Genomic DNA, 14,677 nt, shown 5'->3' with positions numbered 1-14,677 from the left:
GCGATGGCGGCACTCGCCGGTGGCTGCGCGATGGAGCTCCGGGCCGTATGTCGGCCTCTGGAGGAGGGAGGGGCTGCAGCTGTCATGGCGCGTGGCGGAGGCGGCGGGCGGTGACGTCGTATGTACGGCGACCGCGGAGGCCGCCGAGGCGCTGCGTGGTGGCTGCGGCGGCACGGTGAGGAGGCCGCGGAGAACCTGCGTGGTGGCGGCTTCAACGACGACGACGGCGCGGCGAGCGCGTCGTGGCGGCTCGGCACGACAACGGTGGAGGCGTGTGGCACAGAGCCGCGGCGCTCGTGTCAGATGCGTCAGGCGCGTGTATGGGCATGCGCCGGGCGTGTCAAGCGCGGCGGGACCGTGGTGTAGGGTGGCCGTTGGCGAGCGGGGGTGTGCGCGTTGAGCTGATCCATCACGGGCTCGCCGCGCCCAGACGTGTGCGTGCATGTCGGAGGGGGCGCGGGCAGAGCGGGCGGGACGGGCGCTCGACGTGGGCTGGGACGTGGGTGCGTGCCCGGCGCGTCCCTGGGTATAAAACCCCCCGTGTACGTTGTAATGGCAGTGCCCGGAGTCGAGTTCGAGCTCGAGTGAAGCCAGAAAGCCGTCAGTGTGGCAAGCGTCAGTGCGCCGGGAAGATGGTGGCTGCGACGGCGTGTGGCGCTGTCCCATGATCACGAGTTCAAGATTAGGAGGGAGAATGTTAGCAGTCATCTTGATTAGACTATTAGTTAGTGCATGCGTGGCTGTTAGTTGCGTAGCTGGATCATGGAGATATTCCAGGCAGTAGTTGCTGGGCATGCGTTTCTGTTGGAGGCTCGCCGCGTCGTGCGCATGTTGGAGGGCATCGTGGGCGTCGGCCAGAGCAAGCGGATCACGCATGCACCAGAGAGAGGTGGGCAGCGTCGTGTGTGTGCACCTGTGTTAGCCCGGGTATAAATACCCCCTGTACCGCTTGTTGATGCATCGGAGCCGAGCCAGCCATGTAGCCATTGAAAAGATAAAGAAGATTAGGGCATGCGTGCGCCCACGGCGGCGTTCGTGCGCCGGCCCGGAATTTCTTGTCTTGTGTCTTCTTCTACCTCTAGCCGAGAGTGAGGGAGGGCTGCGGTTCCAACAGATACAAGCAAAAGAACTATGTGCACAATATGGTTTTTGCATGTATTCACTTAGCAAGGACCAGGCGATCAGCTGGGACACAGATGCAAGGAGGGAAAATATCCCGTGCTCCGAAGGATCTGGTGCTCCACTCGGCTGGGCGGCGCGGGAGCCTTGGTGATGCTTCAGTGGCCGGCGGGGAGGCTGGCGGACGCTGGATCTGGCCGGGCGTGGCTGGATCCGGGCGTTCTTCGGGGGTTTCTGCTGCAGCCTGTTCGTTGTCTCCGCGTGGTGCGGTTCCTGTGGCGTGGCGGCGGTGACCTCCTGCCCCAGGCCTGGTGAGGGCGACGGCGTGAGGTCGGCCGATGGCGGTGACGGTGGTGTGCGTCCAGGGCCCGGCAGCACGACTGCTGCTGGTCGGGCGGGCGCGCGGGACGACCTTGGCAGGGGCGGGCACTGATGGGAGGCTCCCCTCGGTGCTCTGCGGTGCTGGTTTGGTGGAGGTTTGGTGGAGGTTTGATGGAGGTCTGTGGCTGGCTGGTACGGGCTGGTGGTGGTCGAGCATCTCAGGGAGAAATCCTTCTTCCGGCCTTTGCCGGAGCTGGCGACGGCGGCGCCTGTGGGCGTCGCGCTCTTTCTTGGAAGCGTCGCTGATTTATGGTGCTCTACCCCTCACCCCGCGGCCTTGGCTCCGGAGGGAAACCTCTGATCCGCGGGATCGGGCGATGAAGGCGTCTTCACGTCTTCTTCCTCCTTGGGGGCATCGTCTTGGAGCCGGCTACAACCTGAGACCGGTGGATGGCGGCATCTTCGCCGCATGGAAGGGCGGCATCTTCGCCACGTGGGATGGCGGCATCTTCGCCGCATGGAAGGGTGGCATCTTCGCCGCGTGGTTTGCTGAGGCGGCCATTTCGGGGGCGCCGATTTCTGTTTGGCAACGATGATGGCGTCAAGAGGAGCTTGGGTCACAGCTCGGGCTTTGGTAGTCGGATCTTCCCGGCGTGCCTGAGGTGCTCTTTAGGGCATGGTCGGCGCAAGTCCTGTATATTTCCCTTGTGAGGCTCGTCGTCAAAGTCGGAGTTGTCGGTTGTTGGCGCGTGTGGCCATCTGTTGGCATGTGCCGTCATTGCTCTGTGTAGCTGTTTGTGGGGGCGGCTTCGTTGGTGGAGCTCTATGGTGAAGTCGGAGTCGCCCATTCGGAGGTAACCGGTGATGACGATGACGCTTGCGACTACCCGGCGGATGTCTTTTCTTCTTTGCAGCTTATGTTTCATCTCGGTGGCCAGGTTGGCCAGTGGTGCCCATGTTATATGGGTTGGGTTGTATCGGTTTTAGCCCGGTTTTCCGTCAATTAACCGGGCAGTTCTCACTTCTTCTTAATCAATGAAAATGACAAGTCTTTTGCCTCGTTTCAAAAAAAAATGCATAGCCAAAACGTTGGATGCGGAATGTAGGGACAGGATGGAATCCCAACCCCTCACCCTTCAGATTTTGCAAAAAGAGCCCCATATAGGTACAGACTAGCCGTAAAGTTTCTCCAACCTGTGTTGCCCTGATTGAACGAACACGAACAGATAGGGCTAGTCTCCGGCAGCGAAGCTCGCCAAGTGCTGCACTGCTACCTTACCGTCTGCTCCCTTGCGAGCTCGCCCTGTTCCTACGTACAGCGCACTGACCGCCCCATATCCCCGCGCCACCATTCTCCACCTCGGCGCCATCCCGTCACCATGCTCGGCGCTTACCTCAGCCATCCGCCGACGCCGGAGAAGACAACTCCAGCCTTTAGGTATCCCTTTGGATGTTAAAACCTTGTGTTTTTGTTGTGTATTTTGGTTCTAGTCCGTCACCCCCTTCATGCTGATTGTGTTAAATGAAGTTAATCCTAGCTGAGATTCACTGCGGTGATGTCTATCTGTATTTTGCTTAGACTGCATTTTTGAGAAATCACCGAAACCACTTGCTATATTTTTCTTAGACTAAATATTTGAGAAATTACTTACAGCAAAATGTCAGTAATTTATGGCCAGAAATGAATTTGAAATCATTTTAACTGATTCGAAGTAAAATGTCAGCAACTTAGAACATGTAATTTTGGTCTGATGTGGATGAAGCATCTAGCACTTGTATGTCGCCGTTGATACGCACGTGCTCCCGGCCACCTTCAGGGTTGCTGTTTTTGCAACAGTGAAACAGTGGCAGCGTATCAACGGCGACATTTATCTTTATTGTTGCATGTTCTCCAGAGAACATAGGAAGCAATCTTTATTACAAATAGGTTACTGAATACCATGTGGAACATAAATAGCATTGCATGTAAGAATTTTTCAGATGCTTTTTAGCATTGCTATGAATGGTCTGTTTCCGAAAATCATGAGTTCTTGTTACTCGTTCAAACTTTGGCATTCATGCTCATGTACACAAGGATAATGATAGATAAAGTATACTAAGTAAACGGACAAGGTTATCATTACATATTGCATAGAAAATATTTGTAAGAATACACTACAAAAAAAAAGACACATCCGTGACATTTTGGGCCGAACGAAAAAAAATTCTGTCATACATATGACACTTCTATGACGATAATTGTGACAAAACCCGGTATCATCATAGATGTGGTGGGCTCCTACTTCTATGACAAAAAATCATGACAGAAAATGGGCTTTTCGTCATGGGCGGGGCCGGAGACGCAGCTGCATGACATTCTTTGGGCCGTCCATGACGGAAAAAACCGTGGTAGAAGCGAGGGCGAGGAAAATTTCGGGGAGTTCCCGGTTAAGGTGGGAGGTCGGGGGCCGAGCGATGCGCGTTTATCTCGTACACGTACGCACGTGTGTGCGAGGCGTTGGCTCTAACTGAACCCGAGCGAGGCGTTGGGCTCTAACTGAACCCGAGCGAGGCGTTGGGCTCTAACTGAACCCGAGCGATTGCACTGCAGGCTACGCGTTACTGAACCCGAGCGATCGATCCATGGCTGTTAACTGAACCCGATCGAGCGATTCCTTCGCTACTGCTGCTAACTGAAGCCGATCGATGATGCCTCTGGATGAACAGTGAGCATTGCTGGGGGGTTTGGATGAACAGGACCCCGTGGTGTTGCCTCTGGATGAACAGGACCCCGATCGATCGAACCGGTTGGGGCTGGATGAACAGTACCCCGTGGAGGGCAGGATGAAGAGGACCACCCCGTGGAGGGCAGAATGAACAGTAGACGTTGGAGGGCTGGATGAACAGTAGCCCGTGGTGGGGTGGTTGAACAGGAGCCCGTGGAGAGGGCTGGTTGAACAGTAGCCGGTGGAGTAGCGCGTGGTGGAGGCTGGATGAACAGGAGCCCGTGGATGAACAGTCGCATGTGGAGGCTGGAGGAGGTCGACGGTGGATGAACAGTAGCCCGTGGAGGCTGGAGGGGGTCGACGGTGGAGATGAACAGTGTCCCGTGGAGTCCCGTTTTGCGGTACGCCACACCCCTCCCGATGAACAGGACCCCCGTTTCGACCGTAGCGCTCCAACACAAGTCCGTTTCCTCCGTTTTGCGGTACGCCGCACCCCTCCCGATCAACAGGACCCCCGTTTCGACCGTAGGAGATCCGTTTCCTCCGTTTTGCAGTACGCCAGACCCCTCCCGATGAACAGGATCCTGTTTCAAACGTGGCCGGTCGAACACAAGGCCGTTTCCTCCGTTCTGCGGTACGCCAGGCCTCGTTTCCATCGGCTGTTCCGTCCAAGCCCTCCCGATGAACACGACGACGCATTCCGTTCCGACCCAGCCGGTTGGCTCCCCATGAACATGACGACGACGCTGTTTCTCCTTTCCGACCCAGCCATGTACACAAGCCCTGGCCGTACCCATGCGTGAGTAGGCGTTCGAGACCCTGCCCGTATGTACTTACGTGGCCGTATTTTCTTTCTTGCACACTGGCCGCTGTACGTACGTGTACATGCTACGTGCGCGCCTCTACTACGACACGTGCGCGCCTCTACATCGACCAGTATGTACGTACACGTTCGCGACCAGAATGACAATGCTACATACGCTTCGACCAGGTGGGTCCCGACTGTCAGGCACTTCCTTGCCTGCGAAGATGTAGCTGGTGGGTCCCAGCAGTCAGGGGGCGAATCGTTTTTTTTTTGCCCGGACGCACTTCCTTGCGTGCGAAGATGTAGCTGGTGGGTCCCCGCAGTCAGGGGGATACGTTTTTTTCGCGAAATACGGTGGCCCGTCAGGTGGGTCCCCGCTGTCAGGTGGAGGAATCATTATTTTCCGCGTAATAAGGAGGCACTTCCTTGCTGCAGCCATGGACCCAGCTGTCAGCCTCTCCACGTACAGTCCACGTCCGATGGAAGTCGTTCCTTGACCACGTTGACCACGCCGCGCCGAGAGCACCAGGGCGGTGGACGACGGCGAGGCCTAGGAAGGGGACGACGGGGAGCCGGGGAAGACGCGGCAGTGGAAGCCCGCGTGGAGAGGAGTACGAGGGTTCACTGGTTCGGCTGCGGTGTGAGGCTGCCGTCGCCGCAGGGCCTGGCCAGCGGTGGGAATAGTAGGGGGCGGTGAGGCCTCCGCGGCAGCACAGCCGGCCACGGGAGGCAGGAGCATGCGGCACGACCGGCGCTGCTTTGGGCGGCTGGAGCAAGAAGACCAGAGGTTGAAGAAGCACTACGGCCGTTGGATGGACATCGTACGGTCACTGGAGCTAGAATCGTTCATATTGACTAAGTTGACAAAGGCCCCCGTCCCAGTCAACTTAGTAGGCCCACAAGTCAGCCTCCCACCATGGTGGGTCCCAGCTAGCAGGGGGAGTATTCATTTTTTTGTGCGTAATAAGGAGGCACTTCCGGTGGGTCCGAGCTGACAGCGGGGGGAACGTTTTTTTCACGAAATACGCTGGCCCGTCCGGTGGGTCCCAGCAGTCAGGGGGGAAACATTTTTTTCGCGAAATAAGGTGGCCCGTCCGGTGGGTCCCTGCTGTCAGGTGGAGGAATAATTATTTTGCGCGTAATAAGGAGGCACTTCCTTGCGGCCGCCTAGACCCAGCTGTCAGCCTCTCCACGTACAGTACTCTTCCGATGGAAGTCGGTCGTTGACCACGTTGACCACGCCGCGCCGAGAGCACCAGGGCGGTGGTCTGGACGACGGCGAGGCCTAGGAAGGGGACGACGCGGAGCCGGGGAAGACGCAGCAGTGGAAGCCCGGGCGGAGAGGAGTACGAGGGTTCACCGGTTCGGCTGCGGTGTGAGGCTGTCGTCGCCGCAGAATAACAGGGGGTGTGGGTGAGTAGAGGGATGGCCTGGCCAGCGGTGGGAGTAGTACGGGGCGGTGAGGCCTCCGCGGCATCACAGCCGGCCACGGGAGGCAGGAGCACGCGACACGACCGGCGCTGCTTTGGGTGGCTGGAGCAAGAAGACCAGAGGTTGAAGAACCACTACAGCCATTGGATGGACATCGTATGATCACTGTAGCTAGAATCGTTTATATTGACTAAGTTGACAAAGCCCTTGGTACGCGTCAACTTAGTAGGCCCACAGCTCGGATTTGGCAGAGAACATATAGCCCATTTGCGATTTGTAAGAATGTACAGCCCATTTTTTAATTCTAATGGAATTTACTACAGCCCATTTACAGTTTGTTGAAAGTACAACGCAACTTCTAGCTAGGACAACGATTAATAATTTCAAACAACCGCTCAAAACAGAATTCAAAAAAAATTCCCACATTTTAATGGGATCCGAAATATTTTTATCCAAAATTTCTAATCAGGTTAAATATAATTTCAAAATAAAGTTGTATTACGTTAAAATCCAACGAAATATTGCGCGCGCAACAAGTAATGAAATTAAAAATTTCAAATTCCAAAAATAATATATTTTTCAAACTAATTACGTGTTTGGTGCATAGTAACTGTCCAGTTATTATAATTACATCCCATTTATTATTTCTTAAAGTCCATTTTCTTGTTAAGCCTAATGCATACATCCTAGGAAAGTTTGCAACCCAGCGTGGCGGAGAATAACATGTTGACCCGGATATTGTGTACAACTATCAGCTCAGTTGCATTGTTGATGTTGAAAAAAAGGCCTGTGTAGTACAGTACAACCTAACATGGTTACTCAGCCCACATTCAGCGACGCCGGAAAGGCCCAAACAAGGCTTCTGTATAACTTTTTGAAGTCACTGAGCTCAATTAATAACTTAAGAAAAAAGTTACATTATAGTGGAACCTAATTAAAAGTTGTCACGAGCAAATAAATAATTCAACGGGTCCCACTTGTGCGCGTGCGCGTGTGTGTGTGTGAGAGAGAGAGAGACATCGGTTGATGCTCGTAAATACATCTTTCAGCCATATGCATTGCTGACGCTCAGTAAAAACTTATATAGTTGACACAATCATATAGAACATCATAGCACACTGAACTTGCATACAAAAATTTCACGCAGGTGGCACAATCAGGATGGAAGCAGTGGATCGCTACGGGAAGGGCTATGTTGAAACCAACGAAGTCTTACATAACGGTTCATCGTCTTTATCAATGACGGGGAAATATCTTGAATGTTGTGCAAAGAAAACAGATAGACAACACAATAAGTTCTGCTAGCACATTAAGTTGACGTATAGCCCTTTCTAAAAAAAGTTCAGGTACAAAATTAGAACAGGTCACAATCAAATGTACTGGCATATCAGTGCTTCACACCCATAGCTCGGATTTAACTAGTATCTGACAAGATTCAGTTGTTACCTCAAATTAGAGCACATCCAGGCAGCCAGCCCTGCCTCTTCTCCCAAAGAAGCAGTGGCCTCCGCCGCGCGATGGAGTAGGCCCTGTGCCATCCATCGTTCCGAGCAACACAGGGAAAGTCTGACGTTGACTCCTGTAATGGACGTCGTCGACGGACCCTGGCACCAGCGGCGGCGGCAGGACTTCGATTGATGGATTGACCACTTCTTCGACATGCACGAACACTCGATACAGGTACATCCCTAACGTGGTCCGCGGCGGCCTTGGTGGCGACGAATAGTACAACCCCGGTTCCTGCACCGATATCTCAACACCAATCACCTTCGGTATGGTGGACGGCTTCTTCATCCATGCCATAACCGTCAAATCCCAGTTGTCTGGAGGAACAAACATACTTGCGAGCTCACCTCCAAGGTCGTTGATAAGCTCGTTCATGGACTCGCCGTTCCAAGCACGTCGAGGCATGCCGTGGAAGGTAAGCTTTGTTAAAAACTCAAGCTCAGAGGGCACCGAGCCCCATCCTGGGTGCCACCGATCAAAGCTCACCAGCGCGCCATCGCAGAACAAACGCCGGGAAGATTCGAACACACGACTGTAGTCGAAAGTTGTCTGGAACCTGACGAAGAAATCAGCCGGTGGCGGACAGACTTTGACGAGCAAGTCACTTATTTGGATGTCGTGCGCAATGCCAAGAGCTTTGACAAGGTCGTCCGGCGAGACGGGAGGCTGGTCGCCGTTGATGGTTACCATCAGCACTTTGCCGGCAAACTGGTCGTCAAGCGCCGCCATGCCACTGTTGAGCGACAGCACGCAGCGACCGAAGGCAGGACGGACCTCAGGATCGCCGGCTCGGAGATCCGCGTTGATCGGCGACATGATAGTGCGCTTGAGTACAGGGAGTACAGGAGGGGGATTTGGGGGAACTAGAGTAGGAATCGAGATTCCAGAGGTGGGGGGGGCGGGAGACTGGGGATGAAAAGGTAGCATGAATTTCGAGCACGCGCCAATATGCTCTCGGCGCACAAGCGCACGAAAACACCGGTGGCGCCCACATGTCGGCCTAAGAGTCCTTATTCTTTCTTTTTTGGAGAGCCCGGCCTTTTTTCAGGATCTTTTGAGAGCCCGGCCTGAGAGTCATAATTGACCTGTTTGGCATTGCGTTACTACTCGGCCCATATTCAACGACACCTCACTGGCCCAAACAAGTGTACATCATCGAAAAGACACTGAGCTCAAATTATATAACTTGAAAAAAGGAGATATACTCTGAACACTGGAGAATGGTGATGCCCTCATTTAGCCCACTAGTAGTTCGAGACAATAAACAGTTCGAAACAACGATATATACAACATTCAAACACTGACTAGTGACTAATACTGACATAAACAGCAAGACATGATAGTTCATAAGAAGTCTTGCTACAGCACCAAAACGCACCCATCTGCAGCGCTCAGACTCTCGTGATCCAGACGATAATGACATTCTAAATAGAAGCAACTATTACATAGTAAGAGTGACATAGACGAGGATGACCAAATGACAAGGAATATGCATAACAAAAGAAAGAACTACCCATCCAGAACCAGCAGCAAAGACAACAAAGTCATTCGAAGAGATGATCCAACACCATCATAATTTGCAGCCCCGCTTCAGCGACCAGTGATCCGGAGACACCAGTACTCCACCCTTTCGATGCAACAGCCCAATTACCTATCAACCTGAAGGCTTGAACCACATCACTGCCTGTCGTAATTGAGACATCCAAGGATCAAAGTTAATCCGGATGCCTTTGTCATTCTCACCTTCTTTTGGCTGCAGACTGTATCGTTGACAATCAGGGGAGTTTGCTCCCGAACTCCTAGGGCTCGCCGTGTAGACACAGTTTTCCATAGCAAACAGAGCCTCTCTGCCATCAAGGTCCTTGCCAACGGTGATCTCCTGGTTAATCGGATAATTGAGTCCGAGAAACAGAGAGTGTGAACCAAGGCTGTTTACCCGCCTCCAACTAAAAAATCCTAAAGGCCCCAACAAGCTGGTATCCTTCTCATAGACGTAACAACCACTGTCCGGATACTCACGTATTACACGGTGCTTGTATACAGTGGGGTTTCTGCAATATAACTTTTCCGGCTCATGTGTCTGAATGATCATCAGTCTTTTGCCGTCGTCTAATCGAGCGAGGAACCAGTTGTGCTTCCCTGTTTTTGGCAAAGGTGGTGTGATTACAAAGGGCAGTAACTGTAGGGACACTGCATCATATCAAAAAGGACAGGCATTGTTAATGTAAGATCAGCATTGTTCAGAGTATGAGTAGGATAATGCAAGAAACAGCATTGATATGTCCCTGTTGGAACTGGGAGGAAAATAAAGGGAAATGTATACTGGGTTCGAAAATATAGAAGTACCATGCATGGTTATACTCATGTTATCTCGCAATCGATTCTTCACAGGAAACTACCATGTCATGCATGTTATGTACTCCCTCCGTTCCCAAATATTTGTCTTTCTAGGCATTTCAAATAGACACAACATACGGATGTATGTATACATATTTTAGAGTGTAGATTCACTCATTTTGCTCCGTATGTAGTCACTTGTTAAAATCTCTAGAAAGACAAATATTTGGGAACGGAGGGAGTAATCATGTTCTGTCCTCACAAACAAATTCTTCAAGGTAACTAACAGACCATGCATTGTTATATACTCGTGTTCTGTGGGCAAAAATTTTGTGAGGATATTATTCTAGCCATTTATTGCTCAAGGGCGAATATAGGTATGTACACATGGTAAGCATTGCAGGATTTCACTACTTCCGAATATAGAGTTCTCCATATGCACATTTACTTCCCTAATGTATGGTTAGATGAAACCAACAGTGTGGTGCATGTTTCTACATCATGAAAATGAGGAAACTAACATGGCCATTGATACACACTCATATTTAGTAGTAGTATATAGATTACTGTAAAATAAGGATAATATCCATATATTCCTAACCGTTTGATTATTCAGGGTACAAATTGGCTGTAATGACATGGTCACAATCGCATGAATTAACTCATTCCAAATATAGCTGATTTACGGCGTCTCTAATACATTGCCATAGTTCTACTCAAAATTTGCTCAAACAGGGATATGCCAATCATCACAAAAAGTTCACACAGTGTCATGGCGTCATCATTAACATGAGACGGAAACAACTTACACGCGCCGTCCCAGCAATACGTGGTGCCATCTGCTTTGTCGATCGCGTAGATGATGCCATTGTGTTCAATAGCATCACGGAAGTGTGTATCAGCTTTGACGATGATCCACTGCGAGCCGAGTTGTCTCCAGCTAAAGAAGGCACCAGCGTAAAGATAGGCGAGTCCGCGGTCGAACAAGGCAATTAGCTTGAAGTCTGCGTAATTTGCATGTCGTGTGGGCACTTGGCAGATTACAATCTTCTACAAACAAGGTCCGTCCAACTGCCGTAGTAATCTAGATGACTTGGACCGCGATGGTAATACTCTTATATAATCCAACGGAGGAAGGATAATCTCATGGGAGGTCTGGAAGTTCACGAGCACCAACTTTTTACCGTCTTCTCTGAAGGCAGCCATCCAGTGGGAGTTCATGCCGACCCAGTACATACCTGCCAAGAAGTTTCGGGCGATGTTGATCGGATCGATGTCGAGGGAAATGATGTACGACGACCCACTACATACCTGCAAAGAAGTTTCGGCTAATGGAGATCGGATTGAAGTCGAGGTGCATCATGCACGCCTCCGTATCATGGTGAGCCAATCTCGCAAGACCAGATAGCAGCAAGCAGGGTGTCTTGAAAAGCTTAGGCCTCGCTTCGACGATGGCCGTGTGCATGTCCCTCGAGCATGCAGCCAGCCGCAGGGCGCTCAACACATCCATACACGAACAACAGAGGTCGAGGATGTCACTGGGGAGATTGCTCCAATCGCGGCTCATATGGATGCTGCGCGGTTCGCGTTCGGCCATGGTGGAGTTTGGAAGGGGGCTTGATTTACGGGGGAGAAGGATGTCGGTGCTGGAGCGGCTAGCGAGGGAATAGTGGTACTGGGGGAGGCGAGTGAGGCGACGGTACACGGGGGCACAGTGAGATGGAGACGGAGACGGAGACGGAGACGGAGAAGGAGATGGAGATGGAGTGGTGCTATGGGAGCGGAGAGGGAGACGAGGCGAGGCGCCAATGTGTTGTACAGCAGCGGTGACAGACTGCACAGTGCATAGGGTGAGGCTGACTTTGGTAACCCGAACACGCCGCCTGGACTAGTGTCAGGCGCAGGGTGTTGTCACTTCACTGTGAGGACCGGATGAATAGTATTTTGACCATCAAGTGTACCACAGTTGTACTACTACTACTACTAGTATGAACATGAGTACTCCAGTATTGTATAGCGGAAATAGGTCTCCCGTGCTAGCATGCCTGTTCACTTCATCGTTCAGGTATCATCCATATTGCGAGCAGAACCAAATTCTCGTGCATGCCCAATCAACGCCCTGCCGCGATGCATGCAGTGGTCGTTCTGGTGCATCAAGGACGGCATGCAGATCGTTCCACACTTGAGAAGAGGAAAAATGGAAAGGTAGAACGCGGCAGCAGAGGAAGAGAATGCTGGCTAACGAGGCTCGGAGGGGATCGAGCAGGAAGTTAATGCTCCACGCCTAAAGGTTTTGGGAAAACCTGATTTTCATAAGGTGGCTTATACTCACCTAAACGGAGGGAGTATTCCTTAACCAGAGAATGTTGTGTCTCCCACTCACGCGCTCAAAAAAAAAACTACGACACATTTTTTTATCTGTTTGCATAGGCCCCACCTATCAGGAAGGATGGGCACGTACACGAACAGGTACGACTCATCAGTCTACCCGCATAGCCTTTTCGTTTAGTCTACCTAGCCATCTAATCAACTGCCTGCACGCCACTTCTCCCATTTACTTCTCCATCGGGAACCGATTCTCCTCGGCTTCTTCACCACCCCTTCGTCTTCATTTGCATCCAAACCCCACTGCGTTCACATTGTTTTAACCTCTTTAAATAATCATCTACTACTTCAGTTAGACTAGCCATATAATCCTAATTCTCCAAACCATAGCCCTCCGTTCCAGCGGTTCCAAATGGCGAAAGAGATCGAGATGCAGGTTTTTAGCGTCCAACATGTCCTCGTCGAAGGCTCGATGCGCATAGTTGCCACCGTCACCGTCCACCCAAGGGTTGTTCGGCAGTGGATCAACAATGTATCCAACTCCCTCGAAAAGGTAGAGACGAGGGTCATCGGTCTCGACGCAGAGTACATGGAGCGTTCCCCTGGGAAGATCCAGCGCGCCGCCGTCCTTCAGCTGTGCCTCGAAGATGATGTTTTGGTGTACCACATCATACACTCGCCCTCCATACTAGGTGAGCTTCACGATTTCTTGTCTCGGGAGGACGTATACTTCTGTGGGGCAGCCATCGAAGGGGACAAACAGAAGCTGGAGCCGTACAACCTTGATATGAAAAGCATCGCTGACCTACAAACCAGAATCAAAATTCTGTTGGAAATATGCCCTAGAGGCAATAATAAATTGGTTATTATTATATTTCCTTATTCATGATAATCGTTTATTATCCATGCTAGAATTGTATTGATAGGAAACTCAGATACATGTGTGGATACATAGACAACACCATGTCCCTAGTAAGCCTCTAGTTGACTAGCTCGTTGATCAATAGATGGTTACGGTTTCCTGACCATGGACATTGGATGTCGTTGATAACGGGATCACATCATTAGGAGAATGATGTGATGGACAAGACCCAATCCTAAGCATAGCATAAAAGATCGTGTAGTTTCATTTGCTAGAGCTTTTCCAATGTCAAGTATCTTTTCCTTAGACCATGAGATCGTGCAACTCCCGGATACCGTAGGAGTGCTTTGGGTGTGCCAAACGTCACAACGTAACTGGGTGACTATAAAGGTGCACTACGGGTATCTCCGAAAGTGTCTGTTGGGTTGGCACGGATCGAGACTGGGATTTGTCACTCCGTGTGACGGAGAGGTATCTCTGGGCCCACTCGGTGATGCATCATCATAATGAGCTCAATGTGACTAAGGCGTTAGTCACGGGATCATGCATTGCAGTACGAGTAAAGAGACTTGCCAGTAACGAGATTGAACAAGGTATTGGGATACCGACGATCGAATCTCGGGCAAGTAACATACCGTTTGGCAAAGGGAATTGCATACAGGATTGACTGAATCCTCGACATCGTGGTTCATCCGATGAGATCATCGTGGAACATGTGGGAGCCAACATGGGTATCTAGATCCCGCTGTTGGTTATTGACCGGAGAGGCGTCTCGGTCATGTCTGCATGTCTCCCGAACCCGTAGGGTCTACACACTTAAGGTTCGGTGACGCTAGGGTTGTAGAGATATATGTATGCGGAAACCCGAAAGTTGTTCGGAGTCCCGGATGAGATCCCGGACGTCACGAGAGGTTCCGGAATGGTCCGGAGGTGAAGAATTATATATAGGAAGTCCAGTTTCGGCCACCGGGAAAGTTTCGGGGGTTACCGGGACCACCGGAAGGGTCCCGGGGGTCCATCGGGTGGGGCCACCTATCCCGGAGGGCCCCATGGGCTGAAAGTGGAAGGGAACCAGCCCTTAGTGGGCTGGGCGCCCCCCCATGGGCCTCCCCCCATGCGCCTAGGGTTGGGAACCCTAGGGTGGGGGACTTCCCCCTTGCCTTGGGGGACAAGGCACCCCTTTCCACCCCTTGGCCGCCGCCCCCCCAACCCTAGATGGGTTTTGGCCGCCCACCCCCCCCCCCTCCCAAGGGGGCCTATATAAAA

Source organism: Triticum aestivum, chromosome 7D, assembly GCF_018294505.1.
Source record: "Triticum aestivum cultivar Chinese Spring chromosome 7D, IWGSC CS RefSeq v2.1, whole genome shotgun sequence".
In the NCBI taxonomy this organism is placed as follows: Eukaryota; Viridiplantae; Streptophyta; class Magnoliopsida; order Poales; family Poaceae; genus Triticum; species Triticum aestivum.
Note: the sequence above shows the minus strand (reverse complement) of the source record.